Source organism: Aphelocoma coerulescens, chromosome 1, assembly GCF_041296385.1.
Source record: "Aphelocoma coerulescens isolate FSJ_1873_10779 chromosome 1, UR_Acoe_1.0, whole genome shotgun sequence".
Taxonomy (NCBI): domain Eukaryota; kingdom Metazoa; phylum Chordata; class Aves; order Passeriformes; family Corvidae; genus Aphelocoma; species Aphelocoma coerulescens.
In genome coordinates, this window is record NC_091013.1 from 3247720 (window position 1) to 3273856 (window position 26137).

A 26137-nucleotide genomic window follows, 5' to 3' on the forward strand; every position below is an offset into this window, starting at 1 on the left:
TTTCACATGGAAAAAACCTCATTATTTCTATATATATTGCAAGGGAAATGCCTGTGTTCCTCCTCACACACTAAAAACAGAAGGAAGAGGAATGTATTTAGTTCACCAAACCTGAATTCACAGCAGGCAAAAAAAAAACTGCAGCAAAAGCAGCACAGAGAGTTTTGTATGTGGATAAGAGAAAAAGAAATATTAACAATTATTATGTGTTTTAATTCCAGCTGGAGGAGAAAAGTAATTTCAGGGTTAAGGCAGGTCCAGTCCCCCTTTTCCAGCAGAACCTGGGAAGGCCCCAGCACAGACAGGAGATAAGAGATGCAACCATTCTGGAAGCAGTTCTGCCAAAACAAGTGGGGATAGTTGTAATGTCTAAAGACATGGAGTCATCACAGAATCCCAGAATGGTTTGGGTTGGAAGGGACCTTAAAGCCCATCCAGTGCCACCCCTGCCATGGGCAAGGACACCTCCCACTGTGCCAGGCTGCTCCAAGCCCCAATGTCCAGCCTGGCCTTGGGCACTGCCATGAATGGAATATCCACAGCTTCCACAACCTCTCTGAGCAAGAATGAGTAGAACTTCACAAGGATAAGGCTGCAGTTTCCTTCAGGCTTAGCTTGAATTCAAAATCAGGGTTTAATGGAACAAATACTTATGATCCAGACTCTCCATAGATGTAATAGGAAGCTCGGGAATGGGATACAGGAGGGTTTTCTTAAGCAGTGGGGCCTTTTATATTTAGTTATTCTGTAATTAGCTGGTTTTATTGACATACGGCCTACAGATGGGCTGATCCACTGCTGCAGAAACAGGGCCAGAGTTTATGATCTTGCTCCATTTATTGTCATGCCTTCCACGAGGGCTCACAAAAACACCCAACGAGCACAGGGCTCCATCCCATTGCTGTCAAAGAGCAAAACTTGCACAGATTTCAGCCATGCAGGATCAAACTCCAACCACTACACGGGCACACGCATGTGCTTCACCCGCTTCTGAAGGGGCTCATGCCTGGAAGGAAGCAGCAATTCTTCCAGCAGGGAATTCTGCTGCAGAAAATCTTTAATTCCCAGGACTGGTAGAAATAGAGGGACATTTTAGAGGCAGGAATAATTCCAATTGTTCCTTTGGCAGGGGAAACCATAATAATGAAAGTGGTGTGTTTGGGATGTCATTTGAGGGCTGTGAGTTTGCACAGGCGTTTTGCCACAGGAATTTAACACACTGCATCCCAAGCTGGCCATCCACCTTTACTTTTGGTCCAGCCATATACTGGATACCTTGTCACAACAGACCCAACCTCAAATTGTTTAAGATTCTTCCAGTACTTTTATAATCAACATTTTTCCTTTGTTCTCTCTCTCCAAAGCAACAGATCCCATCTCAAATTCTCCTGCTAAAAAATTATGAGACACACATAATAATGTTGAGATTTTATGGTGGTTCTAAACCTGACTGCAAAGTCTGCGTTTAGAATAAATTTTTGTGTACTGCCATGCATTTTTTTTGTTGTGTTTCAGCCCCTCTTCCCCAAAGATGCAACCCTAAGCAAGATCAATCAGTATGTTTTAATATTAGAAATAATTGCCATTCTTTTTTCCTGCTGCCCTCACCTGGATACTTCCCCAGCTCCCACTATATCTAGGAAGGACATTTCCCCAGTTCCTACGATTACCTAGGAACTGATCACTTCTTTTTTCCACTTTTGATGTCCAACACATTCTTAATTTTCAGGTCTCACTCCCATCCCTATACTCAGTGAGAGCAGAAAAATGTTTCACCCAAAAATTAATCATCATTTTTTAATCCCAAAACCCTGCTGGCCCTTCTGTACTCACTCTGACCACTTCCAACACCAATCTCCAGCACTGATGGCAACGTGAGCACTTGGCTTTTGTGTCAGCTGCAGAGATGCTGTCAGTGGAGGCAGTGTGCCCAGTGGGACTCCAAACACCCTTTGGCCTCAGATTTCCCAAATGGTGAAGTCCACACTCACCATGGAGATCTAGCAAAGGAAAACCAATCTGGGTGGCAGAGGACTGCCAAAACAACTGTGGTGTTCAACTGTGAGCCTTTAAACTGCTTTGTGTTTGACAGGAACTTACAATGTCCTCTATTTTCTTCATTCATCCTTCAAGAAATGGTCTCTACTCCTTACCAATGTAAACTGCCCACCATGGATGTTGATAAGAGACTCCACCTGCAGAGCTGCCCCAGCCCTGGGACCCAGCCCAGGGAGGACGTGGAGCTGCTGGAGAGAGGCCAGAGGAGGCTCCAGGATGAGCAGAGGGATGGAGCAGCTCTGCTGGGAGGAAAGGCTGCCAGAGCTGGGATTGTTCAGCCTGGAGAGGAGAAGCTTTGGGGTGAGCTCAGGGTGGCCTTGCAGGGCCTGAAGGAGCTGCAGGAAAGCTGGAGAGAGACAATTGCCAAGGGCTGGAGGGCCAGGAGCCAGGGAATGGCTTCCCAGTGCCAGAGGGCAGGGCTGGATGGGAGATTGGGCAGGAATTGTTCCCTGGCAGGGTGGGCAGGCCCTGGCACAGGGTGCCCAGAGCAGCTGGGGCTGCCCCTGGATCCCTGGCAGTGCCCAAGGCCAGGCTGGACATTGGGGCTTGGAGCAGCCTGGGACAGTGGGAGGTGTCCCTGCCCATGGCAGGGGTGGAATGAGATGACCTTTAAGGTCCCTTCCAACCCAAACCATTCCATGATTCTACGATGATTCTATGAACTACACCCCTGCTCTGGCCACCTGCTCTAGCTGTGGCCACCCTTAGAGCAATCTGGGTTTTATTCTTACTCCTAGTCACAGTTTTCACTGCTGCAAGTTAAATTGGAACCCTCTGGACTTTGCTGCACTCCTCAGAGAGAAGTGCAGCTCTGTCTTCTCTGCACCTTCCCATTACATAGCCAAAGATGGTAACAATAGTAATTTTTTTTTTGCCTGTTCTGCAAACTTTGGACTTTTTCATTCATTCTTTTGACCTCTTTGCTCAGTGCTACACTGGCTACTACCTGACGGCTGCAGCCATTTGGTACAGCTAAAGAAGAGATTTAATGTCCATCTCCGTGGGTACATCTGCACATGTGTGTGGTGTTACAAGGGAAGGCACTATTTCAAGAGCCTATGAACCCTTAAAATAGGTAATTAGGCCATGTTCCATTTCTGAGGGCCAAACAGGCATTGTAGGTATCTTGTACTGACTACATGTTAAATACCTTTTTGCCATCCACTAAAACAAAAGTGCACTAAAACCAAATTGGCATGTGGCCATGGTGTCCACATCAATTCTTCAAACCACTGCCTTGACATGTCAGAACTAATGGATGATCACAGCTTTAGCAGGATTCAAAGCTCTGGTGCAGCTCTGAAACTTCATTTTGGGTTCCCTGAAGTTATTAACCATTAGAAAAACTCAGGTTGTGTCAGTATTAAAGACCTTTTATTAGGCATGTTAGCATGCAGATTAAGATTTATGTTCTCTGTAACATCAGTCTTGCTGTTCCTGAAACAAATGTACCCCTAAGAGAAGAGAAGGAATAAAGCAAGCTGCAAGTTCAAAGAATTTAACTGAGTGACTCAAAATATTTCCTTTAAATGCAGATCAAATTTCTTCCACTTTTTTTATATTCCAGGTGTGTATAAATGTCAATAACCAATCTCTAACAGCAGTGATTCTGCCTTTTCAGTAGAAATAAAGAAGTAAATTACTGTCCTCACCACCCCAAGCTTTCACTTATCTCTGTGCTAATGAGCCAGAGTGGGGGTGATAAGAAGGAATCAGTATTGTCACTTCCACTCACTGTCTGATGCTTGAAGTTGCAATGTGGCATAATTTTATAACAAAGCAACTTGGAAGTTGACTTTTAGAGTGTTTGCAGGATGGGTTGTGTATCGTTCATGTGCATCACCTTCAAGCAACTCACACCTTGCAGAGGAACTCCTTGAGCAGGTAACTGACCCAGTCTCAGATATTACAGATCCTCCATTAATTCCATTTTGCCTCAAGGAGCTGCTCCCAACATCCTTTTGCCCCTCTCCTCGCAGAAAGGCAGGAGGACACGAGCTGATGCTTCCTGAAGTGCACAAAGCACAACGATTTGACAATCTTCATCCCACTTCTGAGGCTTGTAGGGCAGCGGGGGACCCACAAAAATCCCCCCCCCAGGGACACCATGCTCACCATCGACAGAAAAATAACATGCTCCAAATATCTTCCCTTTTCCAGTGGCTACAGAGGGAGTTTAATGGAGATGAAACACCCTTCACAGCAGTTCTGCTTAGCTGAGAGTAAGCAGGGCATGTAGTCAGGGGGTAAGGAACAATTAGGCCTCGTTTATATTTGTGAAACAATTAGTCATTAATTAGGCCGGTTTCACATTTGGAAAAGGGGAATAGCTTTAATTAGAGTGGAATTACATCCCTCTGACAGACTTCAGAGGGAACTCTAATGGCAGGATGCAAACTATAAAGTCTGCCAGGCTTTTACAGCATTTAATGGCTTATGGAGCATATTGGAAGTATACAGTCCTTTCAGTGTGTATAACAACCATCTGCCACAAAACCCCACGTCCCTGCCAGGATCACAGCTACTAAACAGGAGGAGAAAAAGAATTTTAAAACAGTAACCAAATCCCCAGCTTGGATCAAGCATCTTCGTAGCTGCATTTGGGCAGCTTCCCTTCCTAATCTAGAAACTTCTCTCCCCGTGGAATTTTTGCCACGGAATATAAAGAGAAAATGAAGTGGCATTTAAGGAGATAAATATTTAATGTATAGCTACAAAGTACACTTTCTCCTCTCCAGTCATGCTCTTAACTAGAGGAAGGGTCTGCACATGAACTTTCAGCCCTCAATAAGTAAAATTAATTTAATTGATGCCTTCTGTTCCTTGTGCTGGGGCAGAAAATGGGCACTGGCCTCAACATAGAAGTTTCTTGGGAGCTGCAGTTGTTCTGCAGCTTAGTTTGGATTGCCTTAGCTTAAAACCCCTCCCACAGGGATAAACAGAAAATCTTCCATTGCAAGCTGTGGGATGACTCTTGTAGAGTCCAAGAAATTCTTTCTGGAGTTTGGCTTTGAAGCAGGACAATCCAATCAAAGATATTTACCTAAAAAAATACAAGCACGCTCCCATCCTCTGAAATCAAAATGAGCAAGATGGAAGCAGATCATGTTAAAATCCTAGCAGGGACTAGCATGGATGAATCCTACTTCCCAGGTATTTCCACCATGGAGCTACAGACTTTTCCACCCTATGACTAAAGGTTTTATTAAAAAAAAAAAAACAAACTACTACTCTAAATGTTTTAAAGCACAATTGTGGACACCTGTAGTGTCTGTGAAACAAATGAAAGGGATTTGAAAGTAATAATTTGGGCTTAGGAGCAGGAACTCCTTACAAAGAAATTTCCTACACTCGTAAATACTCCCCCTTCTCATCTCAACTATGGAAAAATGGGACACTTGTGGTAACTGAGTGTCAAAGCATTCAGAACTACAGGTTTAAAGCGAGACCTGGGGTAGCATAAGTTTGTTGGAAACCAGCACAGGTGATGTCCCACAAACACAAAGCTCTTCCTGCACTCACTCATACAAATGAACAGGTAAACAGTGCACCAACCGTGCATAGATGTTATTTTCCATAATGACTGGCAAAAAAAATCACTCTGGGAGTAATTTCACAGCCAGATTCCCTGCTCATCTAACATTCCCTCAGGACACAGGCTGCCTCTAACACAGTCATCAGGTGAAAGGCAAATAAAAGAAAAAAGCACAATATGCATGAGGGAACGTACAGGCAGGACACAGTTTGTTTCCTAAATGTTGCTTTCCACAGGAAAGAAGAAGAGATAATGGCAAAAGAAAAGCAGAATAAAACAGTGGCTGTTATGTCAGAAGGTCAAGGAGGGTAAGTAATACCCTGCTCTGTGCCAGTCTTCACTTTACTGCACCCCTGGGAATAAAGTAACAGCAGCACACACAGTCTGGGATGCCCAGGCTGCCCAAAGGTTATTATGACCACTATGACCTTTTAAATCCTCTCTTATCTTGGAGTATCTTATGGCAGGCCCAGGTTAGTTGATCATTTTAACCCAAAATATTTTTTCATCAGATTTCTTTTTATATTGTCATTGCATTTTGAACTTTTATGGTACAATTCTCCTCAGCTTTATCACCATCACCTGCATGTCTTGATGTACCACCTTTGTTTGCTTGTGGAAAATAAAACCACAGTGTATCATTTTGCTGAGAACACTCTATTACTGTCATTCAATTATTGAGAATGTTTTTAGTTCTGTTTTTTATTGTTGTTGAAAGAAATAAAATAGAAATAAAATAATCAGCTTTAGTTTCTAAGAAAACAGTATTCACCAGTTATTCCACTTCAGTAGTGGTGAGATAGCAAGGAAAAAGACAGTATCAGTATTATACTGATTTTTTTCAAGGTCAGGTTGGATGAGGCTCTGAGCAACCTGGTCTAGTGGAAGGTGTCCCTGGAGTTGGCGGGGGGGTAGAACTGGATGATCTTTAAGGTCCTTCCAACCCAAACCTTTCCATGATTCCATGATTTACCAGCATGGCAGAGGCTCCAGGAGGTACTGTCTGGAGCTGGCTCCCTTGTACACTGAGGTCTTGCATCGCCGAGATCTGTCTGGACAATTTCTCCATGGTACAAACCCAGAACGTTGTCACAAAGTCCAGACAAATTTATGTTGGGAGAGCAAATTTCCTCCCTTGAAATTCCTCTCTTCACATTTCCCTCTGCCCAAGATTTTATCTCTTCTGCTCGTCTTGGGGAAGCCACAGGAATGAAAAAAAGGGGAGACTTTGTCAGGAGCAGGACTGGACTGTTAATCAGGAAAATAAATGAACCTATAAAACTCATATAACCTCGCAGAATATGAATTAAAATTGGCCTGGTGGTGACAGTTTAATTCTAACCACTCTCTGCCAAAGTTTTGCTCTGGGTATGAATACACAGGTTGTCCAAAAGAGCAGCAAATGCCCCTTCTTTCCTAATGCTGAGACACTTCTTTCAATGCACATAGATCAAGATAAATCAGATGTTAAAGGAGATATTTATGATCTCCAGGACTCAATAAACTGCATTTACACTTACAGTACCTTGGCTCTTTCGGGGCTGAAAAGACCGTAAGGCCTCATGTATAGTTGTATAAATAAATGAATATATGAAATTTAGTAACAGGAACTCTTCTGACTCATAGGAGTCTTTGGAAAAATCCCCTCTAATCTATTAATAATAAAGAATCTGTAATGCTAAAATTGCAAACCCCAGCACGTCCCCTGTTTTTAGCATACCAGAGAGACTTTTTTTCTGGTAACAGTAGCATATTCAAGACAGCAGAGGCTTGACACAAGCCTTGTTCAAATTCTGAAGCCGGATACCTGGAATTAAGAGCATTCCCATGCAAGATATTGGATATTCAGCAAAATTCTCAGCCTGGTGTAAAAAGCAAATATTTTTAAATGAGATAAGTACGAAAGTGCCCAGTGCAATCAATCAGTGCAGAACTCCCAGCGTTACTGGGACGGGTATCAAATTGTGTTCATTTTTTCCAGGTCTTTTATAAGAAGGGTCCCTTAGATCCTTCATAACAAGGACATGGAACTGTTGGGGCAAGTCCCAGGAAGGGCCATGAGGTTGGTAAGAGGGATGGAGCATCTTCCCTATGGAGATAGGATGGGAAAGCTGGTGCTCTTCAGCCTGGAGAGGAGAAGGTTGTGTGGAGACCTCAGAGCAACTTCCAGTGCCTGAAAGGGCTCCAAGGAATCCAGAGAGGGACAATTCATCAGGAACTGGAGTCATATGACAGTGGGGAATGAGTTCCAACTGAAAGGGGAAATTTAGGTTAGATATGTCGAAGAAATCGTTCCCTGGGAGGGTGGGCAGGCCCTGGCACAGGGTGCCCAGAGCAGCTGGGGCTGCCCCTGGATCCCTGGCAGTGCCCAAGGCCAGGTTGGACATTGGGGCTTGGAGCAGCCTGGGACAGTGAAAAGTTCCCTGCCAAAAGCAGGGGGTTGGTATGAGATGGTTTGTAAGGTTCCTTCCAACCCAAACCGTCCTATGATCCTACAGTTCTTGCTACATCTAAATTAGAAATTGTACAACAAACATGCATTAAAGTCACTTGGATTACATTTCAAAGCTTCTTTTATAGACACTGTCTCTGGGGATCTGAAATTCTGATTATACAGTACAATTCCGCTGATTCCTGAAGTCAACTGCATCCAAATAACTCAGCAGCATTTCACAAAGCTCTGTACCCCAAAGGGCCCTGCCTGTCATTCTTGCACTTAACTTCAGAACAGAAAACACAGATTATTGCCTACTTTCTGCCTGTTCTCCATCCTGAGCACTGATGTGACCATTCCTCGTATCTCCAGGTTCCTAAATTGGACAAATAATACAACTGAAAGCATGCACACAATATTTCATCAGCCATTAAAGGCACAGTGCTGTGACTGGGAGGCCTGAATTCCTTTCTTCTGTTCTCTGTTAGTCTTTGTGTATGCTTTATTTTTTATACAGTGCTTCAGGCACCACTCAACAAATGATAATCTCCCCACGCTGAGCCACAGTACAGTAAACACAGAGAGGTGGAGAAGATCCCTTTAGCAAGGAGACCATGATGGTTCCATTTTTAGCCTCATTCTTCAAGGAATGAGACTTGAGAGACCACGTTGCGTGCACAAAGGAATGTTCTTTGACCTTTTCTTCCATCAGCTTAGGAATCATTGCCTGTTTTTTTCCCAAATTTAACAGGGTTTAATAGACCTGGAAATACTACATTCCATGAAGATTGAGGGGAGCAAACAGCTGGACTAAGGAAAGATACAGAGTCCGTGCCCTACTGAGGGGAAAGCTAAGAAGCAGCACATCAGAGAATCCACACAGGACAGCACTGCTGAAAGGGGCTGATTCCTTTTGCAGCTCACTAACTGTGGGTTGGGATCACTAAAAAACATGGGTTTGTTCATCTGAACAAAACCCTTTTAGTGCCCACAGTCCTGACCATCAGCAAGGACAGACACTTCATAAGTGACAAGTTCCTCCCACCCTCTGGGCACCACCACCACATGCTGGGGCTGTCACCAGCAGGCTCAAGTTTACCTGGGCAAGGCAAGGACTTCAGCAGGACAAGAGGAAATGGCCTCAAGTTGCATCAGGGGAGGTTTAAATTGGATATTAGGAAATAAAATTCTTCACTGAAAAGGTGGTCAGGCATGGGAACAGGATGGTGGCATCACCTTCCCTGAAGTGTTCATCAAGGTGTGTGGATGTGGCACTTGGGGATATGGCTTAGTGGTGCTGGGTTAGCAGCTGGACTTGATCTTAGAGGTCTTCTCCAACCTTAATGATCCTAGGATTCTAAGGCTGATGGATCAACAAAGCTGGATCTCAAGGCAAGTCCTGCTCCAGCCTCTGTGTTACTTTATTCTGAGATGGTATTAATGGCTTCAAACTGAAAGTAAGGTTAGATGGGATATTAGGAAACAAATTCTTCGCTGCGAGGGTGGGGAGGCCCTGGCACAGGGTGCCCAGAGAAGCTGTGGACTCCTCATCCCTGGAAGTCTCCAGGTTGGACATTGGGGCTTGGAGCAGCCTGGGACAGTGGAAGGCATCCCTGCCCATGGCAGGGGTAGCACGGGATGACTTTTAAGGTCCCTTCCAACCCAAACCATTCCATGATTCCATGAGAAGCAGCATTTGCTCCTTCTATGTGATGTCTCTTAGCAGTACTTTTCCCTTTTGCAAATACTTGTAAGATTATACCCACCCAATATCTTGAATTAATCCTCCTGTCCCTGTACTCTGGAGATGGAAAAGTCCCTTCCCGACTGTCACACACCTTCCTGGTTTGACACAGAGTTGTTAAAACACCACCAATGTATCCAGGCAGGAAATACAGGGAATATCCAGGCAGTGCCTTGTGGAGGTACAAGATATCCACAGGTGCCTCCACAGTATCCAAATCTGTGATTTGGCCATGAATTTTGCCAGGTTAACAAACAACAAATCTAGCAAAGAAACAAAAAAAATCTGTGAATTTCTCATAGTGTTTCAGGCTTCAGTTTTCCTCACAGATTCTTGAATCTACTTCAATCTCAGTGACAAAGGGATATTTGAACACAAATATCCCTTTGTCCAACGACTCAGGCACTCACACCTTATTCACGTAATAAACCCACTTTTTGTGACAAATTTATCTATTATTTGCCCTCAGTAAATCTTAGGAAGAAAAATACCAAGAGAAGAGTAAAATAGGAATTTTTAGTAAGACTGTATTTAAAATAAATGCTCTTCCAAAAGAATACAATTAGCAGAAGTTGCCCTCAAGAAAATCATCACTGCAGCTAAATAATATATTTGTATTTGAACAAGAATGAAAGAATATTCAGATAACCTGAGACATTTTCTGCTTACACAGGAATGTGTTAGCTCTATTAACACAGTGCTTTTAAACAGAATGATACAAAAACTAATTTTAAACTATTAATGTTTTAGTGGTGGAGTCAGAATAACATTGTTCCTTATCCACAGCATGACAAGCTTTTCTCTCACAAACATTTTGACAGAAGAATAAATTGCAGATGTCTACTTTTCAACCCAAAAACACGCCCCAAAAAAGCAAAAAGCCAACCCAACAAAAAAACCTCCAACATGTGAGCCACTAAAAGGTAGAAAATAGCCAGAGAGAATTATGACCAAATGCCAGATATTAAAAAGCTCTCCACATGTGGCACAGAAAGAAACAGCCAATTCACTCCAATTGTCTGCTTAACAGGTTGAGCCTCTCTCCAACTGGTAGCAATCAGGCAGGACACTAGAGCGGGCAGGAAATCTAAAATTAGGTTTTACTACCTATAATGGAGGATTTATGGGATAATTTAATTGGCAGTCTTGGGACTGAAACCCATGGTGGGGGAACAAAAACATCTTTCTGGATATACTCCCTGAACCCTTCCTGTAGTGGGCTGAACAATAAAAGTACTGGGGAAATAACCTAGAGATGTAATATCCCCTTTCTAGTGCAAAGTAAGTGGTGCATGACAATGTTTGTGGGTGTGAGGGGGTTCAGCAGAGGTAGAAGGCAGTCATAAATTGATGCAAACCGATTTTTCTGCTTTTTAGGGGAACTGAATTGCTTCTTGTAGCGAGATGTGCCTGTAAGGACATGAGGGATGATAAAGAGCCCCAGATAAATGGCAGGCTGGAAGTCAAGGCTGTAAGGGAATGAAAGCACAGCCCCAACACTTTATTGCCTGTGGCAGATAGAACCCAGCCCTGGCCTCGCCACCGCGGGACAGCCATCCCCAAGATCTGCTGAGCCACTTGGGCTTCCCTGTGGCCTTCCTGTGCTGACACAAACCTTTTAAAGCCAAGCCTCAGGGATGTCAGAAGCACTTTCTTGCCTTTCTCTGCTCACCAGGAGAGCTTTGAAGGGGTTAACATCCATTCTGTGCCAAACAGGGGTAACAGGATCCCCTGCTCCATCCTCAGGGGTGTTCCACCCGTGTCAGCACTCCCTACTGATGCCTTTGCCTGGCTTATTGCATTTATTAGATGGGCTTGGGGGTTCAGGGAGAGGAGCAAGGACATGTCCCACTGTCACATAATGAGGGGGATGCGCTCCCATGTGCTGCTGGCAGGTGACTCCCATTCATTTCACTGTAAATTCCTCAAAAAACTGTGGATCCCCAACTCCGTATCTGACTGGGATGCAGGGAACAGGCAGACATCAGTATGAGGGAGCAACAGCCCTACCAACCCCTTACAGAGCCCATCTCCTAACTCTGCAATGCCACCACCAAATCCGCTCACAAATTCACAGTCCCCTGCTGAGATTCCTTTTTAGTTTGTTTTTCCCATTCCTCAAATCCAACAGTTTAAGCATGGCTGTCACTCATCTCTACTCCCAGCTCCTAGAGCCAAGGCCTACACCCATTCCAAAGTTTTCCTGTAACGGGATCTCCACTGCAGACCTTTATGGAGACATTATGGCATTTGTCAAATGCCTTCATCTTTAAAGCACACGCACAGCCATCTTCTATTCCGTGGTGACAAGTTTTGAGAGGATGACAGAGGAATATGTTTAGTGTTATTACCTCTGGCTTACCACTGGCAGTGCCAAAAGGGAATGTAAACAATCAAGTCAGTGTAACAATCCTTGATTATTATTCTTAGAACAGCCCTGACATCAAGTTATAAGCTATCATAAATTAAAAAATGCATTCCCCTTTATTTCAGAAAGCAACACGCAGGAAAAGGCTGAAAAAATCTCAAGGCTGCCTCAAGAACTTCTCTCTCAGCACATTTCAAACTTGACTGGTGTGACATGAAAAAGTCCCAGAAAGAAAGCAACATTAACTCATTTCAAAAATCACCTTCTGGAAGAGCTCTGCTGATAGCCACTCTGTCTACAGTGAAATCAGTCAGGCAATTTGGAAACCAACCCATTGAGAAGGCTACAACTCCAAAAAAAAGGTGTTTAAGTAAATCGAAGTGTGGCAGTTTCAAGATTGGGCTCAGGTTTTTTCCCTTCTCCCACTTTTTGAACACTAACATCAATCACCCTTCATTTCTTGCTTCTTACACGGTTCCCCTAATCTTTTACTCTGGTAATGTGAACAAAAAAAGTCCCATTGCCATCAACAGGGAAAAGTTTTGAAGTTTTTGTAGTTCTTAAGCCACTCCTGCTCCTACACTAAAAGGACCACCACATCTCCTGGCAAAGACCTACAAGTCATTGCTATCTCTAGGATGCTGTTGAAATGTCAAATCAAGATCTTTCCATGATCCTGAAAAGTGTCCTTTCTGATAGATCAATTTACTTTCTATTTCAAATTATATTTGACCTTTACTTTATATTTGAAACATTTCTTCCACAAACTTCCCTTTTTATTTTTCCCTGGCTTACATTTTCTTCCTTTGGGGATAACATAATTACATTGACATAAAGAAGAAAACCTTTGTGTCTTAAATATTGCCTCTCTGTTGCCTGAACTTAAAATATGTGAAAAGTTTATAGACCTTGACAGATTCGGGGTGTGGTACAACACACTCTCCTTCATGCAATGCAGCCTCCATCTGCGAGTAAGTTGCCTTTTCATGGAAATACTATTCAGAGAGCATTTCCATAAAAATTCACCCTGGCACCGCTCTGTTTCTCTTGTCATTGGCCCAGCTGTGTTCCTGCCTTGATTGAGTTCTCATTTTGAATAAGGCACAACAGTCATTTTCATGGGGGGAGCTGGGGGAACTTTCCATCTTTACGTAAGAGCAAGCCCTGTGGTCGATGCGGCAGGGCTGCAGGAAGCATCAGTAAAACCCAGGGCAGTTGGATTTACAACCACAGATAGTCTGAGAACACATTTCAACCTCCTCCTGCCCTTGCTTCTAGTTCCTTACTGAAGACAAGGAATGCAGCACGCTGAGTCCCAAACTTCCCCTTCCCCAGAGGAAACACCAGGTTTTCTTGGGGCTTGGAACAAGATGATCTTTAAGGTCCCTTCCAACCCACCCCACTCAATGGTTCAGTGATTCTCAAAGGTTTGAATCACTCCTGGCTGAGGTCAACACAAGGCCCCGCACACTGAGCAGGAGACAGGGCCCAGAGGAAGAAGAGATGCAGAAGAAGGAGAAGGAGCCATCCTTAGAGAAAAGATCACCTGGCCCAGATGGATGAGTTAAAGAAGGTCACGCCACTGCTGCTGCCACTGCTCCTCAGCCACCAAGTCCCAGCAGTGCCCTGAGGCACCGAGTGCCTCCTGGACCCAGCACCTTTTACTCCCCCCACCAGCAAGCAAGCCAAGCTAGGACTGAAATGTCACCATTTCCCAAAAACTTCCCTACTCCTGCAGCAGGAAACAGCGAGGCCACTGCAGGAAGGATCCCAGGATGGACTCAAATACCTGCTGAGCACTGGGCCACTACCTGGAAAATGCAAATTCAGCTGTCCCCATGCAGGTGGGGATCCCAAAGGCAGCCTGGAAGGCAGAGGCTGCTCCTGCATTGCTCCCAGCAGGTGGATGAGCCAGTGTCCCACTACGGCACCATGGCAAGGACACCACGTGCTGGGGCTCACAGATCACCACACTCCCCTGTGTTCAAAAGGCATTTCGAGCATGCTTCCCAAACACAAATACTAAATTATTATTTTTAAATTACAGGGTTTGTATTTTTCCTGAAGCCTTTGCCCTGTACTGAGGCTGAAAATGGACAGTCTGCGGTCTCTTTTACGAAGCTGTTTTTATCCTCTAGGAACCAAAGTGGTAAACCACTAATGGCATGAGCATTTTTCTCATTATCAGTTACAATGTTAATGACTCTTATTTAAGCAAGCAGTATTTAAAAACCTTTCAGCCTTGCTTGTTCACTTGTTAGACCTCAGACTGTTTATTGTGTCTTCTCTCAAGAAAGTTCTTCTATGATGTTAAAGGGAGGAGGCCATTTCAAGACCAGGCAGTAATTTGCATCAGTAAACACTTTAAGGAACATGTTGCTCCAGTGTCTTAAAACAGACTCATTTTCAAAATCCCTTGCCTGAAGGATCAGTGCACTCTGGTGCTCAGGTCTAACTGTAAATAGCTAAATGTTCAAATAAAATCAGGGTCTAGCAGCTGAAGCAAAGGCAGGTTTTAACCTCAGTGTTACTACCCAGCTCTGCTTTGTAGCCTTGTGCAAAACACTCAGCCCACTCTTAGAAAACATTGACAGAAACAAAGTGTTTCACATTTGTTTTCCCTAACCCTCCATCTCCAGGACTCCAGAGCCACCCACACAGAGGAGCACAGGCCACAGAGGTTATTTTGACAAAGGGAGCATCAGGGACTTTTATGGCTTCCCTTTTTTTTCAAGCCCCATCCCAATGGTGACATGGAGAAAAACAGAGGCATCATCACAGCTACCTAAGGGTACTCATGGAGAAGTATCCAGGGTTGGAATGGGAATGGGAAGGTTTAAGAAGCCAAGCACAAAGGCTCTGGCAGCCAGAAAATCAGAGCACATTCATAAAACAACAGCCACACGTTTTGAAAAGTATCGAACAAAGTGGTTGCCAAAGCGTTGCTGTCATCTCCAGGAAAAGCAAGCATGCCACAGATATTTCCTGTGCACGCTGATCCTGGGGGAACAGTAAAAGTGGGTTATTACACAGACCTACTCTCAGTGTTCTCACTTTCACAACACACACGAGTGTTTCCTCACTGCATCCATTCTTGCTCGAAGCCATTGGTGGGCAGCATACCTAACTCAGCTTTTGTTTAAGTTCTTATGTTCTTCCCAGGTAATTGGCCCTACGGGACTTTAATCTAAATGGAGTGTGTCTTTGTAGGGACCTCGCAGAGGTATTTCTAATGTTTAATGGTCTCCTGAATTACTACTTTCCTCCCACTGTGAAGGAAATGGGCTCACCGCCGTCCGCTTCCCCGTAGCATTCATTACCACTGGAAACATGGATGTGGAAACAGCATCCCTCAGCCCATCCCAGGCAGCAAAAGCACATGGAAGAAGAGGCAAATATTCATCCTCCTTGACAGAAAAAGACCTGCTGCACGTGGATGAGACCAAGCAAAGGTTCCCCTCACATGCAATTCCTCACAATCCACCCATCTGGGCTCACTCCAGGAGGGTGAGGGAATTGGATCCTGGCACAGCTCCCTGGCTCAGGGTGACACGGGCACGTACCTGGCAGCAGTGTGGGAATGGGGATCTGGCTCTGTGGGGTTATTTGTTGCCTTTCTTGTGCAGCCCTTTCTCAGACCACGTCCTAATGTCTTCCAGACCCCCAGCAGCCCTCACACCATATGTGGAGTACCAGTAATGTGGAGTAACTGGTTAATGAGTTATTCTCACAGCCTGCTCCTGTTAGGAGCTGGTGCAAATCTCAGTGCCTGCCAGCTGCAGCAGTGGAGAACCAGTTCTCAACTGCTGTCAATACCTAATTTAAAACCCTTGTAATTATAGCACTACAATAGTAACATTTAGTTCACCTAGAAGCCAAGTGCCTCCTTCGTTCCCTCTCCTGGATGAGGAATTGTGTGTCCAGCAGGAGCAGGGCAGGGATTGTCCCTCTGTGCTGGGCACTGAGAGGCCCCTCGAGGGCTGTGCCCAGTTCTGGCTCCTGCAGGAGAGCCCTGGAGGGGCTGGAGCGTGTCCAGGGCAGGGAAGGGAGCTGGGAAGGGGCTGGAGCCCCAGGAGCGGCTGAGGGAGCTGGGAAAGGGGCTCAGGCTGGAGCAAAGGAGGCTCAGGGGGGACCTTGTGGCTCTGCACAAGTCCCTGACAGGAGGGGGCAGCCGGGGGGGTCGGGCTCTGCTGCCAGGGAACAGGGACAGGAGGAGAGGGAACGGCCTCAGGCTGGGCCAGGGGAGGCTCAGGGTGGGCAGCAGCAGGAATTTCCCCATGGAAAGGGTGGTCAGGCCTTGGAAAGAGCTGCCCAGGGAGGTTTGGAGTGCCCATCCCTGGAGGTGTCCCAGGAAGGCCTGGAGGTGGCACTCAGTGCTCTGGGCTGGGGACAAGGTGGGCATCGGGCACAGCTGGGACTCAGTGATTTGGAGGTTTCCAACCTTAATGATTATGTGTTTCTGCAACACAGAAAACTTTTAAACCAGCTCTACTCAAACACTGGCGTTCAAAGTTTCCCTTCAGACAACACAGATGGGGCTGAGAAGGGAGGACCATCCCCAGAGCCACTCAGTGCTGGGTTAGTGACAATCCTGTGTGTCCCACAAGCCTGCTGGGCTTTTCCTCCCTTTTCTTGCCTGTTGAAATCACCTGACTTGCTTCACGAGAAGGAGACAATATTAGAGGTGATGTGCTTTGGCTGTAAATGTCATCATATCCAAAACGCCTTTCAAATTTAAACCAGAAAAAAAACGGGATTCCCCAGCAAGAGGAAGCTACCGGGTCCGGCAAGGAATTAAAACAGGAGACCTTGACAGCAAATCTTCACTGACTCCTGCCTGCCAAGGGACTGGGAGGAGGCCAGAGATGGAGCAGGAGGGAGTTGTGAGATCCGCAGGCGTATGACCCATGTCTCCTCCTCTGTGAAAGATGAGCCCACACAGAGAAAGTGGAAATTCTCTGAGCTCATACAAGGGAAATTTTATCAAGAGAAAAAGCAGTGGCTGTTTCCTGTGCGAAAAAGACGGTGCCTTTAAATGCTGTAGTAACTGGTGGGAATTAAGGCTTTAGGAAATCAGCAGTGAGAACACTTCCAGGACTTTCCAGCCTCAGCAGAAACATGAGGAAGGAACACTTAAGCTGAAGAGCTTTGCCCCCTTGAAAGCCATCAGAGAAGCTTCGGCCACTTCAGCAAGGTCAAGATTTCATCCACTGAACAGGAATTCAGAGTTTTCAAACTCTTTCACAGATTATTCTGGAACAGAAGAGGAAGAGGGATTTATGGGTTGGTGTTCTTTTTCCATGTAAAACCAACTGAAAGTGGTAAATACGTTAGAACGGGCTTGTTGTTTTTTTTTCTCAAGACAGCAGTGCTCCAAAGGAGAACAGGACTGTCAAACACCCAGAAGCACATGTGGTGTGCTTACACCACTGGTTTTGAGTTTCTGTGCACCAGCCAGGCTCCAGCTTCCTACCAAACCATTAAAAACGAGAAAGAGACGAGAAGAGTTCAAAAATTCAGTATCACCTACTTAGCTGGGAGTGACTTTTTGTGAAATGATTTGCCTTGCTAATCCTTTCCATGGAATGCAGATGAGAGTCGATAGGGACAGGGATCTGGCTGGAGTGGGAAGAGCCCGGCTCCATCAGCCTCCCCAGGAGCTGGAGGAACCCTGGGCTCACCAGTGCAGGGGGAACTCGCCCCTCATGAGAGGGACAACCACGTCAGGGCTCTGGTTGCCAGCAATGATTTGTTTCCTCACAGGTCCATAAACACGGATTACGTCAGTGTGGTTTCCAGCTCATTTTTAGCTGAGGCCACTCAGTCCAAGAGGAACCAGGGGCAGTGGTCAAATGGAGCCTCTCTGTGCTCCAGACGAGCCCACTGATCCGAACCTGCTCCTGCAGGGACACAAGGATGCCAGAAACCGGCGCAGAGCGCTGGCCAGAACTCGCCCAACCGTAACAGGCAGGAACGAGGGATCACGCTTTTCCACTGCAAATGGTAAAACTATCCAAGCCCAAATCCCCTCCCCACGAATTTCAAATGCCTTCTTTCTGCTCTTCCTGGTGTTAAACACATGTTACATTTGCCTTACAGAACGTGCACAGTTTGGGTCTGAAGCAGTGCAGCAAACGTCCTCCTCTCACTCCCATTCCTGCCTTCCAAGAGATGAGCCAGAGAAAGGATTCTATTTCTGTAAGAGTTTAAAGGGCACGGTCAGAAAAGTGACTATGTAAAAATGGCACCTTTTCATCCAGCAGATCTGTTCCCAGTGAGTATTCTGAGTCATGTCTGCTTACTTTAGTGACCAAAATAGATTTCTAGTACTTCTCCCTCCTCTCTGGTCCTCTGGAACCAACACAGCAAAGAGGGAGTTACATAAATCCTATTCTGGATTGAAACCTGTCGGGATAAGCCCAAGGGGCAGAAACAGGCTGGATGTGCCCCTGTGGGTGGCTGAGGGGACAGTGCCCCACCCCAGTGCCACAAATGCCACATCTCACAGGGAGGTGCTAACCCAGAGGGAGTGGAGGGCAGCTCAAACTCCCTTCACCTTGGCTCCTGCATCCTTCAACAACCTGATCCTGACCCCCCATCCCACATTCCTGCTCTGCAGACCGACCACAGGCCGAGCTCCCTGGGCTCACATTCGGTTGCAACTCTGTCTCCTGTAAACTGCCATGGAAATCACATGCAAATAACAAACACAGAGCTCACCCCTCTGGCTCCATGCAGAGCTGCTTTGCAGGCCTGGCTGCAGCTCTGGAGCTCAGCTGTGCTTCTCGCAGGGACCACTGTCATTAAGGGGCTAAGAACTGCTCCTGACAGGTAAAAAGCTCATGGCCTGTCCAAAACAAACTTTCCATCGTTGTGCTTTGAGAGATTTAAGCAAAGTATAGAGCCAGGGCTGTCATCTATACAGTTGGACCAGCCTAAAAAAAAATCGCCTGAAATGGTTGTTACTATTTCCTGCAATGAGCAGAACAGAATCCTAATAGAATAATAGAAAGGCAGCAGTATTAATCCATTCTTATCTTACTCTGAAGCTGGAAGAAATTATGGCTAATGTTTTCTTACTCAATTCTTCAATGAAGTTAAGAGAGCAGTGCAGAAAGCATAAAAGGCTTTTCTGTTGCTGTTTTTAATGTTCCTATTTCTAAACAAAAAGGAAGCTCGACAGTAAAAATTAAACTATTATGTTTACTTAATATTAAATTTTAAAATTAAAATAAGTAAGTAATAATAATAATTTCCACTCAGACTGTAAAACATTCATCTGGTCTCTCTGCTGTATTTTACTTACATTTTTCCCTTCAGTCTCCCTAAGATCAGCTGCTGGGAGGCCTGGATTTGTCTCTGGATGCAGAATTCAGGGCGCTCCATGCCAGCCATGTAAAAGCCAAAATAGCCAGTCCTTCAACCTCAATTCCCACCCAAGTTGATGGAACATCTTCTGCATCTTCAGTGCCTTTCCCAGACGAGCATCACTGTCTCAGACTGGCCAGGCTGGAACTTACACAACTGCTGTCAGCCAGGTCCTTGATTTTTGGATGGCTGCAGAGAGGTGAGGTGAATCCTACCTTCCTACAGCCATTTTTCAGTCTCATCACTTAGAACTGGTTTCTCTACACAGAACAAGGAAGAGGCCAGGTTCAGATTTCCTCAAGCTCTTCATTTCAACAGGGTGATGAATTGCTCTGCTGAAATGAAGCCTTGGTGGTGCCTACAAAACAAGGTGCCCTCGGTTGGTCGGGATGTTGACACACATATTGGTGACAGATGATTTGGCTTGTCTTGGTTGCAAGAGATACAGAAACTGCCACAGACTGTTTGCTATAAATACATAAAAATACCAGAGAACTTATAAATGTAGCAAAGGAATGAAGAGCAACAGTCCAAATTCCCAGCTTCACATTCTGGGCAAATGTAATGAAATTCGGGAAAAGGCACAAGATATCCACCAGATCTTGATTTGCTGTTAAATCCTTTATCATGTCTTAATGTGGTATTAAAACTTTTATTTTTTTCCTTTTCCAAACCAGCTTTTAATGCAAATTTTTGCACAAGCCTGTGCATGAAAAACCTTCTGTAAGTCTTTGAAGAGCCAACACAAATCAGAACAATCAATGGAACAGCAACAGCAGTTCTTTGGAGAAATGATGGAGAACTTTTCCCATGTCTGCTTTGCAAGTCCTGCAAATCAGCTGCTTTTCCTAGCAGATTTCTCAGTTCAGTCTCAGTGCATGTTGCAATGCAACATCTTTATGTTACTTTAGTAGTTAATCCTTTGTGTATAATTTGTGAACTCTATAGAGAGCAGTCCATTTTATAAACAGAATTTTAAACCACCAGGTTTAAATTTATTGCAGGGTTTATTCAGAACTGACAAAGCCTCCTTAGAAAACGGGATTTCGCTAAGAAGCCTTTCCTTCTGCCTAACTGCAAGACTTCCTTCTGTATAAAACCCTTTTCTACTTAGACAGAAAAATATAAACCATAACAGAAATGCAGTTCGTCTAAAGTGAATTGTTTGATTGCCATATTTCATTTTTTTCTTGTTCACTGAGAGTAATTTACAGAAAAAGATACATTGTGCAATTTTCTAAATCCCCGATTTTTACATGTACATTTAATTGCACTAAAATCACACAGTGACTGCATGCACTATAACTACTGAGTAGCGAAAAATAAGTGACTTGTTGAAAGGGGTTTTTTTCAGTCAAATCAGGTCAAATATACCATGTACATTCATACTCGAGAAGCTAAAAATAAAGTAATCAACTCAATGCGAAAATTATGAAACTGGGAAACCTACATGCCTTAAAAATTAGAATAAATCAATCAGATTTCACAAAATATTTTGTTTTAAGTCATCTACAGGGCAGCAAAAGCTGCTCCTTCTACGCCAGCACTCCCAGCACCAGAAAAATGAAACGACCTGAACAGCTGATAAATCAATGCATGTTTTAACAGCGTAACAGTAGTAAAAAAAAAAGAAAAGAAAACAGACCCTTACCGACCACTTGTAGCAGACAGCGAAAAGCAGGAGGAAAAGATGCTAATTCAGCAGGCAACGCATTTGGGATGACGGGAGAGAAACCTTCCCCTGACCCACTCACACCTGCACAGCCTCTCCAGGGTGCCTCTGCCCCAGCCAGGGCTGTGACCTGCTCTGCTCCCCTTAGAGAAGGAGCTGAGTGTTGGCCACAGGCAGCATTCCCAGACCCTGCAGCTCCAACACCTCCACGCTGCCCCGTCCAGCCCAGCACCCCAAATTGCTCTCCCGCCGCGGCCGGTGCGAGCTCAATCAGGGCTTTCCTCCCGCTGCCGTTCCTCTGCGAGGTGAAAAGCAAACAAGGCTGTTTCATTACAGACCTCCTGGAGGAAGCTCAGAACTTGGGTGTCTGAGTGGAGCTGATTGAAACCACATTTGAGGTGGTACTTGCTGAACTCGCCTCGCGCGGGGCCGCCGTGCTCATCATCCCCTACGAGCCAGCCTTGCTCTCCCAAATCAGCTCATTAGGTGTGTGGGGTTCCCAGCTACAGACAAATTCAGGAGGCCTGAAACACGACTGAAGTCAGTATTTGTTGGCAGGAGCAGCATCTGGAGGAGGCAGCAGCTTTGGGATATCCCACCAACGCTGCCGAGCGCCCAAGCACAAGGACCAGCGCTGGGAGCAACGCGACTGCCAAGACACGTCAGTAAGCACCTGGGTGCCGTATCATGTATTAAATATTAAAATCAATCAACACAGAAGGCCTCAAAGCAAAATCAAACCCCCACCTGTGCACAGGAACCACTCCCCAACCCTCTGTGGTCACCCAGAGTTGTGTGGCTACAGCTCGAGGCCCTGGGGTTTAAACCATCCCCTATCAAAGCTGGTTGTATCTCCAGCTAAAACGAAAACACGTGTTTATTGTTTTTAGTTTGGGCAGACGATTAATATTTATGTGATGCATTATCAAACAAAAATAACTATGTGTTTTGTTCCTGGAATAATGTTTTTTTTTTCTTATTGGAATGATGCTGTGCCAAGGAGGGATTGCAGCTGATGCAAGCAGCGTGCAAGAACAATCCACTGACCATGGCAGCTTTCTACATGAAAAAGGGACACTTCTGAACGGGGGCAAGTTGAAGAAAATAATTGCTGTGGTGGCATCTCACACTCCACACAAGGCAAAGTGCCACCCAAGGCAGCAGGGGATCCTCCTGCCATAGCAGTGTGGGAAGAGCAGGCGTGTTGCAAATCCATTCATGCTTATTTTAGATCAAGTCTCATTTTTGCTCTCAAACAACATAAAAAATACCTCGCTGCACACATTTTACTTCTGATAAATCTCCCATTAACGAGGATGGGCCCTGTGTCCGCAGCAGAATAAACTCTTTGGGTTTCATTGTGAAATTGCTGTTTCTTGAATTCAATTAAGCCCTCCAGATTATACACAGACCACTAAATATAAATAGAAGAGGTTAAAATGCAGTTTAAATATAACAGATACGGCCACAACTCCATATTTAGATATACCCTTTCATTTTTTTCCTATTGCCTGCTTTTTACTTACATTTAAATTTAGCAAAGTAATTTTAGACCGACAGTTTTCTACCTACACTAGTTAACTATCCTGTGAAGGAAATATATTCGATTTTCTCCATTTGTACCACTACCTTCCAAAATGCCAAACTGATACAAATTTTTTGGACTCAAACCTTCAACCAAAAAGACAAAATGCTTGATTTCCCTGGGAAACCTGCGTGTCAAAAAGGGCATGGCCAGAACCACCAAGGGAAGTAAAAAATACTCCAGTGGCCAGCTGTGGGTATAATGAAAACCAGTGTGGTGTTATCGCACAAAAGGTAATTCTTCCAACCCAAGACAAACAATGTCATATTTCAGGCTGAAAATATCTTTGCCCTGTGTGAACTTTTTTTTTTTTTTTTTAAACAAAAGCATTTTAAATCAACTGTATAGGAGAAGTGCCATACAAAGCATACACTAATCCCTGGCATCCCTTCCCAGCTGGACAGAAAACCAGCGGGCAGTTTTAGGCACTCAGGGCTAAGCCTGCCCCGCTGACCTCAGCTGATATGGATCAGGCCCAAAGGGCCCTTTCCGACCTTACCCCCTGTCAACAACTTCCACCTCGAGTTTGGGACACAGATTTCCACAGAGCTGCTCACATGATTAGAAGAAGTACAGTCTGCCCTTACAGCTGCCTTTTCCTGAAAAAAAATAACTATTCAAAGAAAATGGCAAGCTTCCTGACAGTGGAACAAAACCCCAATGCAATGGATATGCAAGGGAAAAGCGTTTGTTTCGACCCAAACATTTTAAATTATTTGGTTGTTACCTGCTTGTAACTCCTGGAGCATTTAGTAATGCACAGGCGAGGAAAGGAAATGTAACATGTAATGTTTTGGGGCTACCAGATGCCATCAGCACCGCAAAAGCTTCTCACGTGTTTTTGGATCCTCACGGGAGGAGGAACTGCTGTGTGCAGGGATCACAGTGAAGCCATCAAAATTAAACACTCTGCAGAGGGAGAGCAGTGCCGTGAGCCTCAAGCTGGGATAGCAAAGCACTGGGAGTTTGGAGAAAGCGCAGTGGGAAAGGATTTGCCTCATCAGCAGCCAGGTATTCTGTTCACAGGGTGTTGTTCAAACCAACGGGACGGCCACAGCCTTCCCAGGCTTTTCTGTTTGTTTACACAACTCCCTGCATGCACAGAAAATAAACTTCCCACAGCAGAGCAGGTAGCAAAGACACTTTCACAGGGCAGGGTCTTAGGCAGAATTGTCATTTGAGCACTGACAACAGTGGGATCCAACCTGGTGTTCCAGACGGAAAAGGACAAACGAATGAGCATCCTTGTGATGAGAGACACAACTCCCAAGTCTGGAACAATCTGGGGTTTAAGCTCATGGTTCCCATCATTGTGAGTCCTCACCCAGATTTCTGCAGTGCCTGACAAAGAGTTCAAATTCACTTACAAGAAGGTGAGAGAAGCCCCACAGGCACTACTGCTTAAAAACCATCAGAAGGAGAACATGCTTAATATATGTGTCTATTAGAATCTATCTCTAAGAACCAAATGCTACAGAAATGACAATCCAAATGGAGCAACAACTTAGGAGCAACAAGTCCAACTAATCACACCTAGGACTTACCCTGACAGATCATTTATAAAATTCCTGTAACATGTAACTCTATCCAGCACGATATGATTTGTTTAACTTTGGGACTAAATTGTGGGAGGTGGGGACAGATGCTGTTCAAAGCTCTAAACCCTGAAATGTTTTTGGAGGTAGTAGATTTTTTTTCTTGCAAAGTTTTTCAAAGAATTTGCCATTGTTTGCCCACATATGCACATGAAAGAGAAAATAAGGAGTGATGTTGCTATTCCAATGTACCATATCTTTCTTTTTATATATGCCCTTTAAGAAATGGATCAGACAATCAACATAAAAATATATTTGTCCCATATGAGGTATGGCTTGGTCTGTTTATGCCTTTATTTATTTACTTTTAATTGGGAAGCTGTCAAACAACCTATTTCTCTTCCTTGATTTTCCTATCAGTTCAGGTGTGCCTGAAATCACACACCTGATATATGCATCCTGACCAAAGTTTACATTTCATAGCCTTGTGAGAAACTGTCTTTGTTTGCTTCACTTGTTTCAGTGAAACCAGGGAAGCGCTCAAAGGGTTAAACCAAAGGAATGTGACATTTCTCCATGTGCAGTTCATAGACCTATCCTGGTTTTCCTAATGGACTCAAAATTACATGGGCAGAACGGGGCAGAATGTAATTTCCAAACTCCGTCTTCAGAACAGAGTTAATTCACAGAACGACACTTAGAATACAAATAAAAAACTTCATAAAAGAACGAGCCATTTCCTCGCACCGTGGGCTCTTAGCAAAGGCAGCAATGAATGGAAGTTTACGTTAGCCAGAACTTGCAACTCCAGCTTTTGTAAATACAATTACGTGCACTCCAAACTCCTCAGCAAAGTCATCTGCTCACCAAAACAGAGCCCTGCATATCCCTTACTCTGAGAAGTACCAAACCCAACCCTGATTCCCCTCAGCCGCGCAGGTAATTGAAGGTTTTCCTACACGCAAGAGCTGGCCAGCTTTTGAAAGGCCATAGAGCCATTAGTTAATTCAATGATGAATTGCTGAAAGAATTACAAAGGCACCAACGCTGCTATTACGATCCGGGGGCGGGGGAAGTGATGGCGAGGGGGGAACGCGATATAATTTCTGCCCGAAAAGCCAGCGGCCAGCCCGGAGCCAAACAGCGTTAATCCTTCAAAACTTGAAGGAACTCGGGCAGGGTTCGCGCAGAGGATGCGCGGCTGCGGCTGCCGAGCCCTCGGGGCTGCCCCGCTCCAGCCGCCGACGGCCAGGGGACAGCCGGCCGGTCCCCGCGCCGCCCTCGGGGCCACCGAGCCCCGGCCGGTCCCTGTCCCCGGCTGGTCACTCGCCCGGTCGGTCACTCGCACGGCCGGTCACTCGCACGGCCGCTCCCGCCCCGACGGCCGGCGCTCCGCCGGCCGCCCCCGCCCCATCGCGGTCCCGAAGGGAAAGCACTTACCGGGCTGGGACTGGGGTCAGTCCGGGCTCCTGGGGAGGGGGGACGGGGCGGGACGGGATGGGACGGGACGGGGGAAGGCAGCGGCCGCCAGCGGCGGGAGCTCGGGAGGGAGTGAGGGAGCGGGCGAGGGGACGGCGGCGTTGCCGACTGCGGTGAGTCACTTCAGTCGGGACGGGCTCAGCCCATCGCGCTGGCCCCCGGCTCCGGGCGCCTCTTCCTCTCTCCAATCGCCGAGCGCGGCCGCCGCCGCCGCTCCCGGCGCTGCCCGGCTCCCCCGCCGCCGTCGGGGCGGCCCCGCGCCCGGGGCGCTCCGGGACCCCCGCCCCCGGTGTCCGCGTCCTCCCCCGGCTGCGCTCGGGGGGGCGGGAGGGGCCGGGCGGAGCTGGAGGTGAGCGGGA

The 26137-nt window shown here is 45.7% G+C and overlaps 1 protein-coding gene across 4 annotated transcripts in view; it reads right to left on the reverse strand.

Moving 5' to 3' along the window:
• The window catches only part of ERG (ETS transcription factor ERG), a 135748-nt gene extending 109960 nt beyond the window's left edge, over nt 1-25788 (reverse strand). For 2 of the 4 annotated variants that reach the window (XM_069013066.1, XM_069012987.1), the window contains exon 1: nt 25740-25787. The gene's annotated coding sequence lies outside the window, so the exon portion shown is untranslated. Of the gene's footprint in view, nt 1-25739 lie in introns of all 4 variants that reach the window. The other 2 variants (XM_069013138.1, XM_069012822.1) reach the window with 2 other exon arrangements.
• Between the last annotated feature and the right edge of the window lie 349 nt (nt 25789-26137).